Source organism: Chelonia mydas, chromosome 6, assembly GCF_015237465.2.
Source record: "Chelonia mydas isolate rCheMyd1 chromosome 6, rCheMyd1.pri.v2, whole genome shotgun sequence".
Lineage (NCBI taxonomy): Eukaryota > Metazoa > Chordata > Testudines > Cheloniidae > Chelonia > Chelonia mydas.
Genome location: NC_051246.2, coordinates 104,023,041 through 104,037,903, shown reverse-complemented (window position 1 = coordinate 104,037,903; position 14,863 = coordinate 104,023,041). Strand labels below are relative to the sequence as shown.

Here is a 14,863-nt window from a genome sequence, read left to right as displayed (position 1 = left end):
TCACCTGTTGTTTGCTTACCGCAGGGCTTGATCATTCCAGCTGCTACTTGTTTTGGGTTGTCTCCCCCCCGCCCCCCAGCACCAGCACTGTGAGGTTTTTTAGCAGGCATCTGTAGGTTGAAAAATGTGCTCTGGTGGTGATAATGTCTTTTGCAGTTTCTCACATGTTTAAACTCCCATCCTTGTGGATGTCCTGCACACAGTGGTTGGGTTTTTTTGCTCTGCTGGTGTAGGTGTGCACATCACCTTGTGCTAGCCCCATTGTAACTGGCTGGAGTGCAGCCCGAGTCAGGACTAAGTGTACTTAAAATAAGCAGCCTTCTGAAATTATCTAGGTGAGCTTATGCTCCTTTTTTCGTATTAAATTATATGTAAGGGGACTGTTGCCCCCTTACTAATATTCAGTGGGGATGTTTTAGTTACTAGCTCCCAGTACTAAAAGGGGGAAGGGTCGATGGGGAATCGGGACCCTGAAACTGACAGTCCCCAGGATCAATGGGGAAAGGCCAATGCTCCAGGTCAGCCTGAATGACAGGGCGGGCAGGCTAATCAGGGAGTCAGAAGGCCAGGGAGGTCCCATCCTCTGTGTGAGCTGGAATTGCCTGGGTCAGACAGAGTGGGGCTGAGCTAAGGAGAAAGCAGGGGCCAAAGCTGAACTGGGGAGCAGAGCTGTGCCAGATCCAGAGGGACCAGAAAAGCAGCCCAGAGAAAGCAGACCCTGTCCTGGGAGCAGAGCTGCAGCCCTAAAGCCAGAGGCACAGCCCAGAAAGAGCAGACTTGCCCTGGAAGGACAGCTGCAGCAACCAGAGCTAGAGGGGTCAGAGTAGCAGCCCAGGGAGCTGGAGGCAGAGCAGCAGCCGTGCTGAGGTAGAGTGGAGCTGGAGCTGGGGCTGAAGCAGTCCAGAGCCAGGTGTCGTGAGCAGCTGGGGAGAGCGACGGGGGACCCTGGGCAGCAGGCCCAGCACAGGGAGATGCCTCAGCCAGGAGGCTCTGCAGGCCAGACTCGGGGGGGGGGAATGGTAACCCTGACAGGGCGGGGGCAATGCTGGGAAGAAGGGTCCTGCCACCACGAGCCTGAGAGCGTGTGGCCACCACCAGAGTAAGTATCCAACCCACCGCATCCCTGCAGCACATCCAGAGCCTGAGAAGGAGGCCTGGGACTTGCAAGGAACAGACTGAACTGTCCTGACATTCCAGAGACACTGTTTGTGATGTTCCCTGCCACAGAGTGGGTTGATGTGTTTCCTTTAACCTTCCTCATTTTTCCTTATTCTTTTTGAAATTAATTGTTGATTAAATAACTTGCTTTTCCTTTAAATTGTATGTAATGATCAGTGCATCAGAGAAGTGCTCAGTGCAGAGAGAGTACCCCGGAGTGGGGACACCCTAGCCCCTGTCCTAGGTGACTACAGCAGTGTTGGGGATCGAGCCCTCCGGGAATCCTGGGACCAGCCTTGTTGGGGTTATGAGGACTTTGCCAGGCAGCAGAGTGGAAGAGGAGTCCTCAAGGGCAGGGAGGCCTCTGGGTAAAGGAAGTGGGAGCGAGGACTCAGATCCTTTCGCTAGCCCACTTCACCGGGGTAGTGCAGAAGCCAGAAAAGTTCCCCACAATAGTGGGACTATTTCCCCGCTTACATATAGTAACAGTGACAGAGAAGAAAAGTCTTACTAGGGCATCTTGTGCATTTTCCTACCAGTTGGGAGATATTTCCGATCATGCATTTCCAGTACTTTATGTGGACTGGTTCATCCTATGCTTTGGTGCTTCTTGAATGCTCTTCAAGAAGCACCATGTAGCTGGCAGGCACATGCATAGTATGTGGTGTATGCATCTTGGCATTCTCTGTATGAATGTGGGCACCATAGTCTCTTGCTGCATCGTTGTCAGGTGGAGGTGCCCTACAGAATCCTGAAACAACTGAATCAGGATGTGCCATGCAAGTGCAAGTTCCTTAATCTTAGCTGCTTAGTTAATGGTGAGCCAGAGGCGCCTCTGAAAGATCTTATCAGGCAGCAAGTAAAATCTGTTGTGTTTGCACAGGGTATTTCTCACGCACATTGTGCATTTGCAGATGGTTTTAGGACAAAGGGCACACTCTCTCAGAGCCATTAACTTGCTGAATATGAAAATCAGCCCATTTCGCCCCACTTTAAACAGTTTCTCTACTGGACTTTTGCAGTCAATGAGCTGGATTTTTGTTTAACGCTAGTTACTGGTAAAGGATACGAAGAAACCATTGGAGCCATGGAGCACATTACAATACAAAGCACTTAGTAAAATAAATTTTCACTTGACATTTTCCATTGTAAATCGCTATTGGGTATGGCTAACAAGCTGGTAATTCCCCAGCCCATTCATAGTCACTGACTACTTAATGGAGAGAACTGGAAATACAATAATAATACAAAAAGATGTAGTGCATTTATAATGCACTGTTTTCTTTTGCATTGTGAATGCTGCAGCATGGCTGTATAAAAACTTGTTAAACTTCAAAACAGATTTATTACTTAAACATGATTTGGTTACATCAAGGATGGAAAAACATTTATAGCAAGCAGCATAATTAATATGTATTGATTAAATTGTTCCAGGACACTGGGATCACAGGTCTGACTAATTTAAATAAATAGCAAATGTCACCAGCTACAAAATAGGCTTTAAATTATTTTTCAAACATAGGAATTATTCCTCAGGATCAATACCCTTTTTTCTGGAGGGTTTTTTTTCCTTCTGTTCTTGCCATTATGCAAGATACAGGTCAGTGCTTGGCAGACTTTGGACTCTGACCACCCAGTTCAAGAACTTCACTTCTGCTTGACCCATAATATGAAGAGAAGAACTTGTTCCCCCATCCAGTGCCTAGATTTTGTGAGAAATGAAATTGTTGTGGCCAAGTGAGAACTTAAGTCCAAAGGACTTTCTCTGACTCTCCTAAAATGTGCTGACTTTTTGATATTAGATCACCTGGTCTGTTTCCCTGCCAATCCAGGAATATTCCCTATTATACGTTTTTGTATTGTTCAGTCTAATTTTGAAAGTTCCAAGTGAGGGGGCTTTCACCAGTTGCTTCGGGAGATTATTCCACAACCTATTACTGCCAGGAAGCTTTTCCTGGTAATCAGCCTGAACATTTTCCTTTCTTAACTCAGAATAGTGGGATGAAATTAACATCTTTCGTACTCTACCACCGTATATTATTTCTATCTCCAACTGTGGCTTTATCACTTTCAGATATTTGTATTCTGTTGTTATATCTTCCAGCGCCACGCTCCCCTTTTGTTATCACTTGGTGTAGCAGTACAAATTGGGGCCGAGAGTTTTAAAACTAGCTGCCTGGGGAATTCGGATGCCCAATTCATATTTAAAATTAATTAGGTAATTGGGCATCTGAATCTCCTAGGCAGCTTTGAAAATCTGACTCTGCTTGTTTTAGGCTTCCCTCATGTATCGATCTCTCTGGCCTCCTGCTCATTTTTGTTGCTCGTTGCTAGTTTGCTAATATTTTTTCTGGCAATCAGATGCCCAGAATCAAATGCAAGAAAGAAGTAGATCTCATTCTGTGTCATTAGCAGCGATCTAAATTCTGTAGATAAACTCTGTTGTCCTTTTGTGCTCTCCAGATCTGATTTATTTTATAATAGTTTAATACAGTACAATAGAATTACTTTCTCTGCTTTTTTTCCCATTAGTACTTTGGGAAGGCTTTCCTGGTTTAGTTCCCACACCCTATAGTAGAAAAGCTTTCTGTTGAGCCAGTGTAGTTCTTTGTATGTTTGATTATCTTAGAACACAGGTATACCTGTAAGTGGCGTACGCATCCACTTTTATTTGCTTTATTCTTATCTCTTAGTGTTCTTGTGATTTGAGCCATTGTAGCAAATTTGAGAACTTCATTTAGTTTTGGAGTTTTTAGCTTGGACTTTGCAGTGTTGGTGGTTGTTTAATGTTTTGATACCAGCATATTATTTTTAAATACCTTCCTCTGGAAAGTCTTCATACATCATGCATCTAGATTTTTAGGTCTCTTCCTCCCCAGTTTTTTTCTGCTGTGCTATGGAAAGGTGGAAAAAGCCTTCCTAATTTTCAAAAATCGTCATGAAGCTGCTTTCTGTGCTTATCAGGAAAGCTTTTAACTAGAATGGTATTAGCACAGTGATAGAAAGGTGCTTAATATCTGTGGTGCCCAGTCCTTTCAGGAGCACCGTGTGTGTTCACTTTTTGTCCTGGGATCTGCTCCCAAAGAGCTCTTTGGAGAGGCCGGGGCCTATTCAGTTTGAGCCTGCATGCCTTCTGCACACAGGATTGTACTGACTTAATGGGAGTTCTGCTTAGGCTGACCAGACGTCCTGATAAAATCGGGACTGTCCCGATATTTAGTTGTTTGTCCCGCGTCCTGACCAATGTATGGTCGGGACGCCATTTGTCCCGATATTTTGCTTCGGCGGCACTCTGGCTTTTTTTTGTGTGTGCTTGGGGCAGCAAAAAACCTAGAGCCAGCCCTGATGGGTGGGGGGGCTGTGAGCCTGTGGCTGCCCCCCCCACGTGTCCCGATATTTTGTTCTTGTCATCTGGTCACCCTAGTTCTGCTCATAGAGAACTTGCAGGATTGGGCCCTTAATTTTCCCATTTCAGGGGTTCTCAAACTCCACTGCACCACAACCCCCTTCTGATAAAAATTACTACAGGACCTCAGGAGGGGGGACCGAAGCCTGAGCCCGCCCAAGCCCTGCCACCCTGCGTGGGAGTGGGGCAAGGGCAAAGCCAAAGCCCTTCCGCCCCAGGTGGGGGGGCCAAAGCCGAAGCCCAAGGGCTTCAGCCCCAGATGGGGGGCCTGTAACCTGAGCCCTGCTGCCCTGGACTGAAGCCCTCAGGCCCCAGCAAGTCTAAGCTAGCCCTGGCGACCCCATTAAAACAGGGTTGCAACCCACTTTGGAGTCCTGACCCACAGTTTGAAAACCTCTGTTCTAGTTGTTGTAAGCAGGACCTGACTTGTCTTACAAAAGGGGGCCTTAAAGAGCTTGGTCCCATCTCCTTGCCTTTTATACCTAGTGTATGTTGTGGTATCTTTCATATGGTGGTTCTTTTATCCCCCTCGTTGGTATTCCCAGCTGTTAGCCACTGATTGCCTACAGCAAAGATGACAAATGACCATTGTTCTATTGGAGATGGTCTCGTTCTTCTTTGTCTCTCAGTTTGGTCAGTATTTTTCTGTATGTATTTGGGAGCCAGCGATGTTTGAGTAACACAGTTTTGTTTGGAGCTCCTGATGATTTTTCAGTTTCTTGGACAGCATGGGAAGCACGATGTGCTATTTAATGTTAATTGGTGTCCCGAGCATGAACATTTCGACTGTTTGAGGATTTACAGTGAATTGCGAGGAGAATGTCACCCCTTTTTGTAGTTCTCTCGGGTGGCATTATTTATATTAATACCCAAATTATCAAGATGGAGGAGGGATTTTACAACTGGTAAATGCAACAGTTTTTTAACTTTAATTTTATTTGGATTAATAAAAACTCAGGCATCTGTCTGGCTTTCTTTTCAAATGTCCAACTTATTACCTGTGCATTTTTTTTGTCTGGTTAAAAACAAAACAACATCCTCCCATTTAAAAGCAACCAGCCTTATTTTTCCTCCGCCTGTGAAGGCGGACTTCTTGAATTGCTCTGGAGCTGCAAACAGTTTCCAAAGGTGGTGCGTCTCTCCATACTACTCTCAATAACCATAATTTACCTTACAGTGGCACACAGATGAGTAGTGAAGGCTCATAGTACTAAATTCTATAGAAACATGCAGTTATGCAAACACAAACCCTGCCCGGAAGAGCTTACAGTCCAAGGCTCCAGACCTGTGGTGAAATCTATGCAGGCACAGGGGTTTGCCATAACGAGCCTAATGCAAGACGAGATACAAAAAGTGCATGGAAAAAAAAAAAGAACCTCCTGTCCTCCCATCCACAGGCCCTATGTAACGGTGATAGGACTAAGTGATTATATGAACTAACAATGTATACAATTAGCAGATTTCAAGTCAGCTTTTGAAAATCAATTTGATATCCGTGATCTCCTCTGGGCACATTCCTAACCATTAACTAAGGAAACTATTATACCAAAGTCTGAAAGGGCATTATACCAATGTATAGTCAGTTAGCGTATTTATGCTTGAAGCACTCAGGACTTTAGGAAAAGGCACTTTTTGTACAAATTCAAATATATAACTGCCAAAACCGGTGGTGAAACTCACTTCTTTCTTTTTTAAAATCTTAATTTGTGGAACTGAAAACTTAGAGTGCAGCAGGCTGATGTGGGGTAGATTTTTCCACCCCAGTTTGACGTGAACTAACCATTCATATAGGCAAGCCCAAAGGCAATTTCTGTCCTAAAAAGCTCATGTTCCCAAATAGTTTGCTCCCACTCTTTTGTGGTGGCCCAGAAGGGCTATTCTGATGCAATGTCTGGGCCATACTATCGAGAACAGGTGCTGTAGAAATGCTTATAAACTTGCATCAGTTACAGAACCCTATCAGAGCATGGAGCCAACCTGCTGGGTTTGTGTGCCCTTTAAACACTTCGCTGAGTGGTTTCCTCCCCAAGATTAGTATTTTGTATTGGAAAGGGAATAAAATTTAAAACTTTGCAAATCTACAAAACAGTTTAATAAAACAATTACCTACCCTTAACTTTAGAAAGGGGGGATAATTTAAAATAAATGAAGACAGTAATCACGAAGACCATAAAATAAAAAAGTGGATAGTTTAAACTCCTTTGACGAGGCATGGAGGCTTCTAGAGCACATTGTGAGTCCCAGAAGGTATGACTCCCCTGAACAGGAAAGGAAACAGGAAGGCAGGAAAATAAAAAACTCCCATAGAGCTAAATCGCAAGGCTCAAAATGCTATTTGAGCCAAAAAGTATCCTGCCAAAACAGGAAATCTGACTATGGCAAATCCAGTAGAAAGGAGCATCAGTTATGGCTGGTGACATTGAAGATGGAAGCTGGGAGGGAATTTGACTCTCTTGACATAAAAGCTTGTCTCTCTCTCTGTCAGTCTTAGGTATTTATATGACCCCCCCCCCCGCCCCATTACCACAGTATCTGAGCACCTCACAATCTGTAATGTATTCATCCTTGCAACACCCCTGTGAAGTTGGGCTGTGCTATTTTTCAGATGAGACACAGAGACACTAAGTGCCTTGCCCAAGGTCACGCTGGAAGTCTGTGGCAGAGCAGGAATATCTTTTCTGTGATAATGCCAAACTTTTAGATAATATTGTGAGAATGACCAGTGGGTGTTACACATGTGCTCTTTTGGGGTGAGAATAGTTACATAGGCAAGATGAGTTTCATTACAAGCTCTTAAGAGCAAACAGACTCCTAGTAGGGAATGGATTCAGATGGGTTGTTTGTTTTTGAGATTAGTTGGAAAGGAAGGGGAGAGTTTTACAGAGTGTAAATAGATCCCAGTGTAACCTCCTTGTTCGGCAGTGTTAGCAGTGCAGGGAAGATAAAGAAAAGGAGAGCTACCTGGCAAAACTAATGTATGTGCCATGTAACTTCTTGGATTGAGCATTAAGTTATTTACAAAGGCTAATACTATGTGTATAGAATAACTGCAGATTGGTTGTCCAGGGAAGATAATGGGGGAGGTGTGACGAGATCCCGGAGTACAACCTTTAACTGTGGGACTGCTGTACTTCCTTAATTCTCTAGCCTGGGTTGTCTCTCACAAAGCTAGGTCAGTGACAAGCAGCAAAACCGCTCCAGGCGCTGTGATCACTGAGTCATCAACATGTGGAGCCACACACTCAGCTAAATTGAATGAATACTCCGAGCCACTCATGAATCATAGAGAGGCACCAGCAAATCACCCCAGCTCCCAGCCTTGCACCCCAGAAATATACCGTCTTACACTGCTCAAAATTCCCTTGGACAGTGCAAGCTCATTAATAAGTTTGCCACTTCTTCAAAGGAAAGTGGACATGCACCCACCTTTTTAATCTGAGCTGAGATTCCCTAGCACTTCCACCAAAAACACACTGTTTTAGGTGAATTATAAAACAGATTTATTAACTACAGAAAAATAGATTTTAAGTGATTATAAGTAGCAGACATAGAGATCAAAATTGATTACCTAAGAAATAAAAATAAAAACAGTCTAAATTCTAACTTTAGCAGACTAAGCAAGATATAAATCAAGCAGCCTCTCACCCTAACAGACAGCTCACGGTTCCTCAATACACAGATTGGACTCCCTTCCAGTCGGGGACCAGTCTCTTGAGTTCCAAGTCTTTGTTTCCCAGACAATTTCCCTGGTGTTGGGATGGGGGAGGAGGGAGAGAGGCCAAGTGATGATGTCACTTGCCTCACTTTTATACTTTTTTCCAACTGCTAGAAAGATCCTTGCTGTGAGGTGAGGGTCAGGCAGTTCCCATTGTGTATGTGCTGGTTTCTAAAGAACCTCTAGGAGAGTGGAATCTTCTTGATGGGCCATTAACACCTGTTTGCCCAGTGATAGCTGCTCTTTTGTTGCAACTGAAAGGCTGTCTGTGGGTGTTTCCCAACCTCACAAATTTTGGTAACACACACACAGCAATACTTCATAAGTTCATGTACAATGATAGTACATGCAATCCAACAGGATATTAATGTTCATCAAATCAAGACTTCTTAAATGATACCTCAAAAGGCATCCTTTGTACAGAATGTATCATAACCACATGGTGGTGAAAATGGGGGTTCCGGGGTGCTATTTTGAGGTACAGTGTGCCACAGGAGGGTTCTCTTTACTTGTCTGCTTGGATTATAATTAAGGCTAAGATTTTGTCATGGATATTTTTAGTAAACATCAGGGACAGGTCATGGGCTTCCATGAATTTTTCTTTATTGTCCATGACGTTTACTAAAAATATCCATGATAACATGGGAAAGGGCTGAGCAGCTGCAGGGTGGCTGAGAGCTCCAGGGCCCCCACCACTTGTCGGGGCTCAGAGCTCCACGGTCTCCCTGCCCCACTGGGGAGCTGCCGGGGTCTCCCTGCCCACCGTGGCAGCCAGCATACCCCCGCTGCCCATGGCGTATTGGAGCTTGGGGGCCTGCTGCCTCATGTGATGGGCATACCTCACAGCTCCCTGCCGCTGCGGCGGGACCCTGCAGTTAGAATGAATCATAGAATATCACGTCCCTCGGTCTGTTGGCAATGCTCCTACTTATACAAGGGCACACTGTTGACTCATATCCAGCTTCTCATCCACCGTAACCCCTAGGTCCTTTTCTGCAGAACTGCTGCTTAGCAGTTCGGTCCCTAGTCTGTAGCAGTGCGTGGGATTCTTCCGTCCTAAGTGTAGGGCTGTGCACTTGTCCCTGTTGAACCTCATCAGATTTCTTTTGGCCCAATCTTCTAATTTGTCTAGGTCCCTCTGTATCCTATCTCTATGCTCCAGCGTATCTACCTCTCCTCCCAGTTTAGTGTCATCTGCAAACTTGCTGAGGGTGCAATCCACGCCATCCTCCAGATCATTAATGAAGATATTGAACAAAACCAGCCCCAGGACCTGCTGTTGGGGCACTCTGCTTGATACCTGCTGCCAACTAGACATGGAGCCATTGATCGCTACCTGATGATCTAGCCAGCTTTCTATCCACCTGATAGTCCATTCATCCAGCCCATACTTCTTTAACTTGCTGGCAAGAATACTGTGGGAGACTATTTCAAAAGCTTTGCTAAAGTCAAGGAATAACACGTCCACTGCTTTTCCCCTCATCCACAGAGCCAGTTATGTCATCATAGAAGGCAATTAGGTTAGTCAGGCATGACTTGCCCTTGGTGAATCCATGCTGACTGTTCCTGATCACTTTCCTCTCCTCTAAGTGCTTCAGAATTGATTCCTTGAGGGACCTGCTCCATGATTTTTCCAGGGACTGAGGTGAGGCTGACTGGCCTGCAGTTCCCCGGATCCTCCTCCTTCCCTTTTTTTAAAGATGGGCACTACATTAGCCTTTTTCCAGTCATCCGGGACCTCCCCCGATCGCCATGAGTTCCCAGCCCCCGTGGCTAAAGGGGTCTTTGGAAGTCAGATTCTGTGACAAAATCGTAGCCTTAATCATAATGTAGGGTTCTGTGTGGAGAGGTACAAAAGTGAGAACTGAAATTTTTTTTTTTAAATTCTTGACTGAGGGATGTTTTATCTTCATCCCTTTTGGCTTCATTTTGTGCTCTGACTTTTCAGTGGCATGTTGAATAGCTGCCTTGTTTGATGGGAAGTTCCTGTCCTACGGTTTTATGCTGATAAGAAGAGTGGTGAACAAATTATACTTTTCACACATGTTAATAGAGGTGTTGTATTTACTGATGATGAATGAGAAACTTCCAGCCTCATTTTCCAAGAATTCAAATAGAAGCCAACTTTTGCTCTCAGCTGGCCGTTTCAGTTGACTTTAGTCATTTGGTTTTGCATGAGTATAGCAGCAGGCATGAGCTGTCCTGTCAATAATTTTTTAAAATACATACAGTAAGCTAGAGTAACTCAGTGTGGCTTTGAGGCCCTAATTCAGCAGTCCATCCCTATTCAGCAAAGCACTTATACACATACTTACCTTTAAGTACATGGTTATGGCTCATTGATGTCATTGGGTTTAAGCATACGCTTACATGCTTTGCTGGATTGGGGCCTTCGTGAGATCGAAGCAGAGCCCCTAATACAGACACTGCAGTTTAAAGTGAGCCAGTCTGTTAAACCTAATGAAAATGCTTACTGTTGTAGAAGGAGAGAGAAAAATAATTTTTCCTTTAATAAAAAACTTGAAATCTTGATGCCTCTGAGCACATTTCATTGTGCTTCAGTTTGAGAGCTGCACAATTAGACCAGTTATAACCCTAGCACTTTGCCATTCAAATGTTATATGGAACAAAGGTCCTAGAAGGTCAGCGCTGAAGAACACTCTCAGTATGTGTGACCAAGCAAGAACCTGACCCCTTGGTGTGTTACACTATAGGAAGCGTGATAAGATGTTCGGATGGAGGAGGCCTCCTGCCTCCATTATTTTTCACTTTCCTCCTCTTCCCGCCCCACCCCCCGGGTACTTGGCTTGGAGTTTAGCAATTTAGCACATGCGTGTAGCTCTTGTAACACTTCCTGTTTTGTAGCTGATAAATTTTCATTGCAACGTGTATCCACGCCAGACCCTGCTGATAGCTGAAGCGCTATCTCTGCAAGACACAAAATCTTGCCTCTTGCATCCAGCTCCTGTTTTTTCTCCTCTGACCAATAATTTGCAGCTTGTTATAATGAAAAACCCTATAAATGCAATATATGGTCAAAGCTTTATACCATCAGATCCATATTCTCCAACACCCCCTATTCCTGCCCAGACAAATGGATTATTTCCTCCTAACAAAGACATAGACAGGAACAATGGGAACTGTGCTAACATCTTTAATAGGGGCCAGCTGGGTCACAGACCTCAGTTGTTTCCTGTCTCTAGACAACTAGCGGGGACAGCCTACTGGTCAGGAGGACTGGGGACTGCTAATAACTGAACTGACTGAAGGAGAAGAGGAAGATGATGGTTTAGCATTCCTGTCAAGGCAAAAATGGCTGGATGGAGATGAGGACAGGGTTAGAAGGGGCAAGGAAGCAAAGTGGGGAAGAGCAGTAGAAACAATCCAAATCTCCTACCAGTTCTGTACAATCCAATGACTGGAAGGTGAAGTTAGACAAATACAGACTGGAAAGAAGCCGGAAATGTTTTGCAGTGAGTAATTAACCATTGGCACAATTTACCAAGGGTCATGGTGGATTCTCCATCATTGGCAATTTTTAAATCAAGAGTGGATGTTTTTCAAAAAGCTACACTCTAGGAATTGTTTTGAGGAAGTCTGTGGCCTGTTTTATACAGGAGGTCAGACTAGCTGATCACAATGGTCCTTTCTGACCTCAGAATCTATTAATCTCCTCCTTCCAGTACCAGAAGAATCAGAAATTTGACAGCTGTGCATCAAGTATAGATTAGATTCTTGTGTAAAGGATTGCTTAGTGTAGCATACTTTTTGTTGCCTTGCCAGCACCGCTGAGAGGAACCCAGGCTCGGAAACTGGCTTACCATCTCCCACTGGGAAGCAGTCAGCTTGCTGTCAAGCAGAAACCTGCTGTGTGCAATGTTAACCTGATTCATGGGAACTCTTTTCCCCAGTCATCTGCAGTCTTCAATTCAATCTTTCTGCACTAATGATCTGAACAGGTATGAAATGCTAGGGAGCTTGGGATGGTGGGGGGATAGGGGTTGTGCACTGCTCCTGTTTCTTCACCTCAGTTCATTAAAGATCCTTCTTAAATGTAGCAGTTCTCTAAGTTCCCCATCCTAGCAATAGCCCATTAGAATCCTGCAGTAAATTAGAGTGGAAGATGCTTCCCTCTTCTGATTTTTAATAAGAAAAGAGCTTTGCATTTGTAAATTGAAAAATGGAATTTGGCTTGAAAGTTACAAGTGTGTGCACACAAAAGGGTTCAGGATGTTTTGTTTAGACTAGCAATAAGTGTGGGCTGCCAATTAGCGAAATGAATGGAGGTTTGTCACAAAACAGGATCCCTTTTTATGCTTTATAAATTTTAAGTGACAATATCTAGATATTGAATTGGCAACCCTGATTGGCAACCCTGGCAGAAGTCCTCTAACCACAGAGCAGATACAGTGCTGGCAGGTACAGTGAAAGCTTGTTCCACAGTACCCCACCAAGGTATCTGAATCCTGATTTAAAGGGATTATTGCTCATGGTGAGGTGGCGGTGAGGTTTGCAATGTGAGCACATGTCCACTGGTTTGAGAACAACAACTAATTTCATGTATCTCTTAAATGTAATGGGTTGGTGTGTTCAGCTCTTAACCGAAAGATTGGTGGTTGCAGTTCCTCCAGGAATACAGCTAATTTTTCCAGGGTGCTCAGAAACCACAATGATGGAGGCAGTGGAAGAAATTAAATGGAAGATGCCACAGAGATAATGATTTTCAGTCTCTACGGGAGAGGACCAGACTTGGACTAGCAACATGTTCTGTTGCCACATTAGAAGACAAAATTGACAATAGTCTGGAGGAGACGGGACGACGACAACTCTCACCTTTCTGGTGAATGACCCACACCGATTTAGGATATGTCTACATGGCCGAAAAAAAAGTCCTTCTTAATTTGGGCTAGATAGAATCATAGGACTGGAAGGTACCTCGAGGTAATCTTGTCCAGTTCCCTGGACTCATGGCAGGACTAAGTATTATCAAGACCAGTGGTCTCCAACCTTTTTATGCCCAAGATCACTTTTTTGAATTTAAGGGCAACCCAGGATTTACCCCTTCCCTTCTCTGAGGCCCTACCCCTTCCCCAAAGCCCCATCCCACTCACTCCATCCCCCCCCCTTCCCCACCCTCACTCACTTTCACTGGGCTGGGGTAGAGAGTTGGGGTTCAGGAGGGGCTGCGGGCTCTGGGCTGGGGCCGAGGGGTTTACAGTGTGAGAGGGGGCTCTGGGCTGAGCCTGGGGCAGCGGGTTTGAGTTTGGGTGCGGCCTCCCGCAGGCAGCGCTTACCTCCGGCTGCTCCTGGTTGGTGGTGCAGTGTGGCTGCCGCTAAGGCAGGCTCTCTGCCTACCCCAGCCCTACGCCGCTCCCGAAAGGGGTCAGTGCGGCCCTGCGGCCCTTGGGGGGTGGCAGGTGGCACATGGCTCTGCGTGCTGCCCCTCTCTGCAAGCACCACCCCTGCAGCTCCCATTGGCCACAGCTCCCCATTCCTGGCCAATGGGAACTGCGGGGGCAGTGCTTGCAGGCAGGAGCAACGTGTGGAGGGAGACTCCTGTTCCCCTGCCCGTGGGGCCTCTCTGGCCACTTCCGGGAGCTGTGTGGGACTGGGACAGGCAGGGAGCCTGTCTTAGCGGCAGCCCCGCTGTGCTGCCGGAGATCGTGATCGACTGGTTGGTGACCACCGGTCTAGACCATCCCGCACAGGTGTTTGTCTAACCTGCTATTAAATATCTCCAGTGATGGAGATTCCACAGCCTCCCTAGGCAATTTATTCCAGTGCTTAAGCACCCTGACAGGAGGTTTTTCCTAATGTCCAACCTAAACCTCCCTTGCTACAATTTAAGCTCATTGCTACTTGTCCTGTCCTCAGAGGTTAAGAGCAACAATTTTTCTCCCTCCTCCTTGTAACAACCTTTTATGTACTTGAAAACTGTTATCTTGTCCCCTCTCAGTCTTCTCTTTTCCAGACTAAACAAACCCAATTTTTTTCAATCTTCCTTCATAGGTCATGTTTTCTACACCTTTAATCATTTTTGTTGCTCTTCTCTGGACTTTCTCCAATTTGTCCACATCTTTCCTGAAATGTGGCACCCAGAACTGGACACAATGCTCCAGTTGAAGCCTAAGATAACCTGCATTAGTTAACTCAGGTTAAAATAGCAGTGAAGGCATGGCAACTTGGTTTTTAACTTGGACTAGCAGCTTGAGGTAAATTCTATAGGGCAGCCTGGGGTTGAACTCAAGCTTCTAACCTGAGTTAAAAGCTGAGCTGCAGTGTTGTCACTGCCATTTTAACCCTGGTTAGTTAAACCGAGTTAAGAATATACATTTTGGAGTGTTTTTTTGCTGTGTAGCCATACCCGTAGAGAGAGAGAGAATCAGAAACACTAGTTGATAGTCTGGCAGCCTGGTGAAAGACACTCTGGTAAACATATAAGAGCATAAGCTCTTTCTATCTCTGCATCTAAAAGCCTGATTCTCCACTGTTTGAGCTGAAGAGCCAGGTCCATTAGCTTTCGAGGCAATAGGAGACTCATAAACTTCTGTATATAGTCCAGCTGTGTGCTGATTGGGCCACAA

At 45.2% G+C, this 14,863-nt stretch overlaps 1 protein-coding gene across 4 annotated transcripts in view; it reads left to right on the top strand.

The window, feature by feature from the left end:
* ITPK1 (inositol-tetrakisphosphate 1-kinase) overlaps positions 1-14,863 on the top strand; it is a 229,763-nt gene that overhangs the window by 82,575 nt on the left and 132,325 nt on the right. Inside the window, exon 3 of one of the 4 annotated variants that reach the window (XM_043548509.1) lies at positions 12,063-12,238. The exons of the other annotated variants lie outside the window; for them this stretch is intronic. The gene's annotated coding sequence lies outside the window, so the exon portion shown is untranslated. The remainder of the gene's footprint in view (positions 1-12,062; positions 12,239-14,863) is intronic. 4 annotated transcript variants of the gene reach the window in all.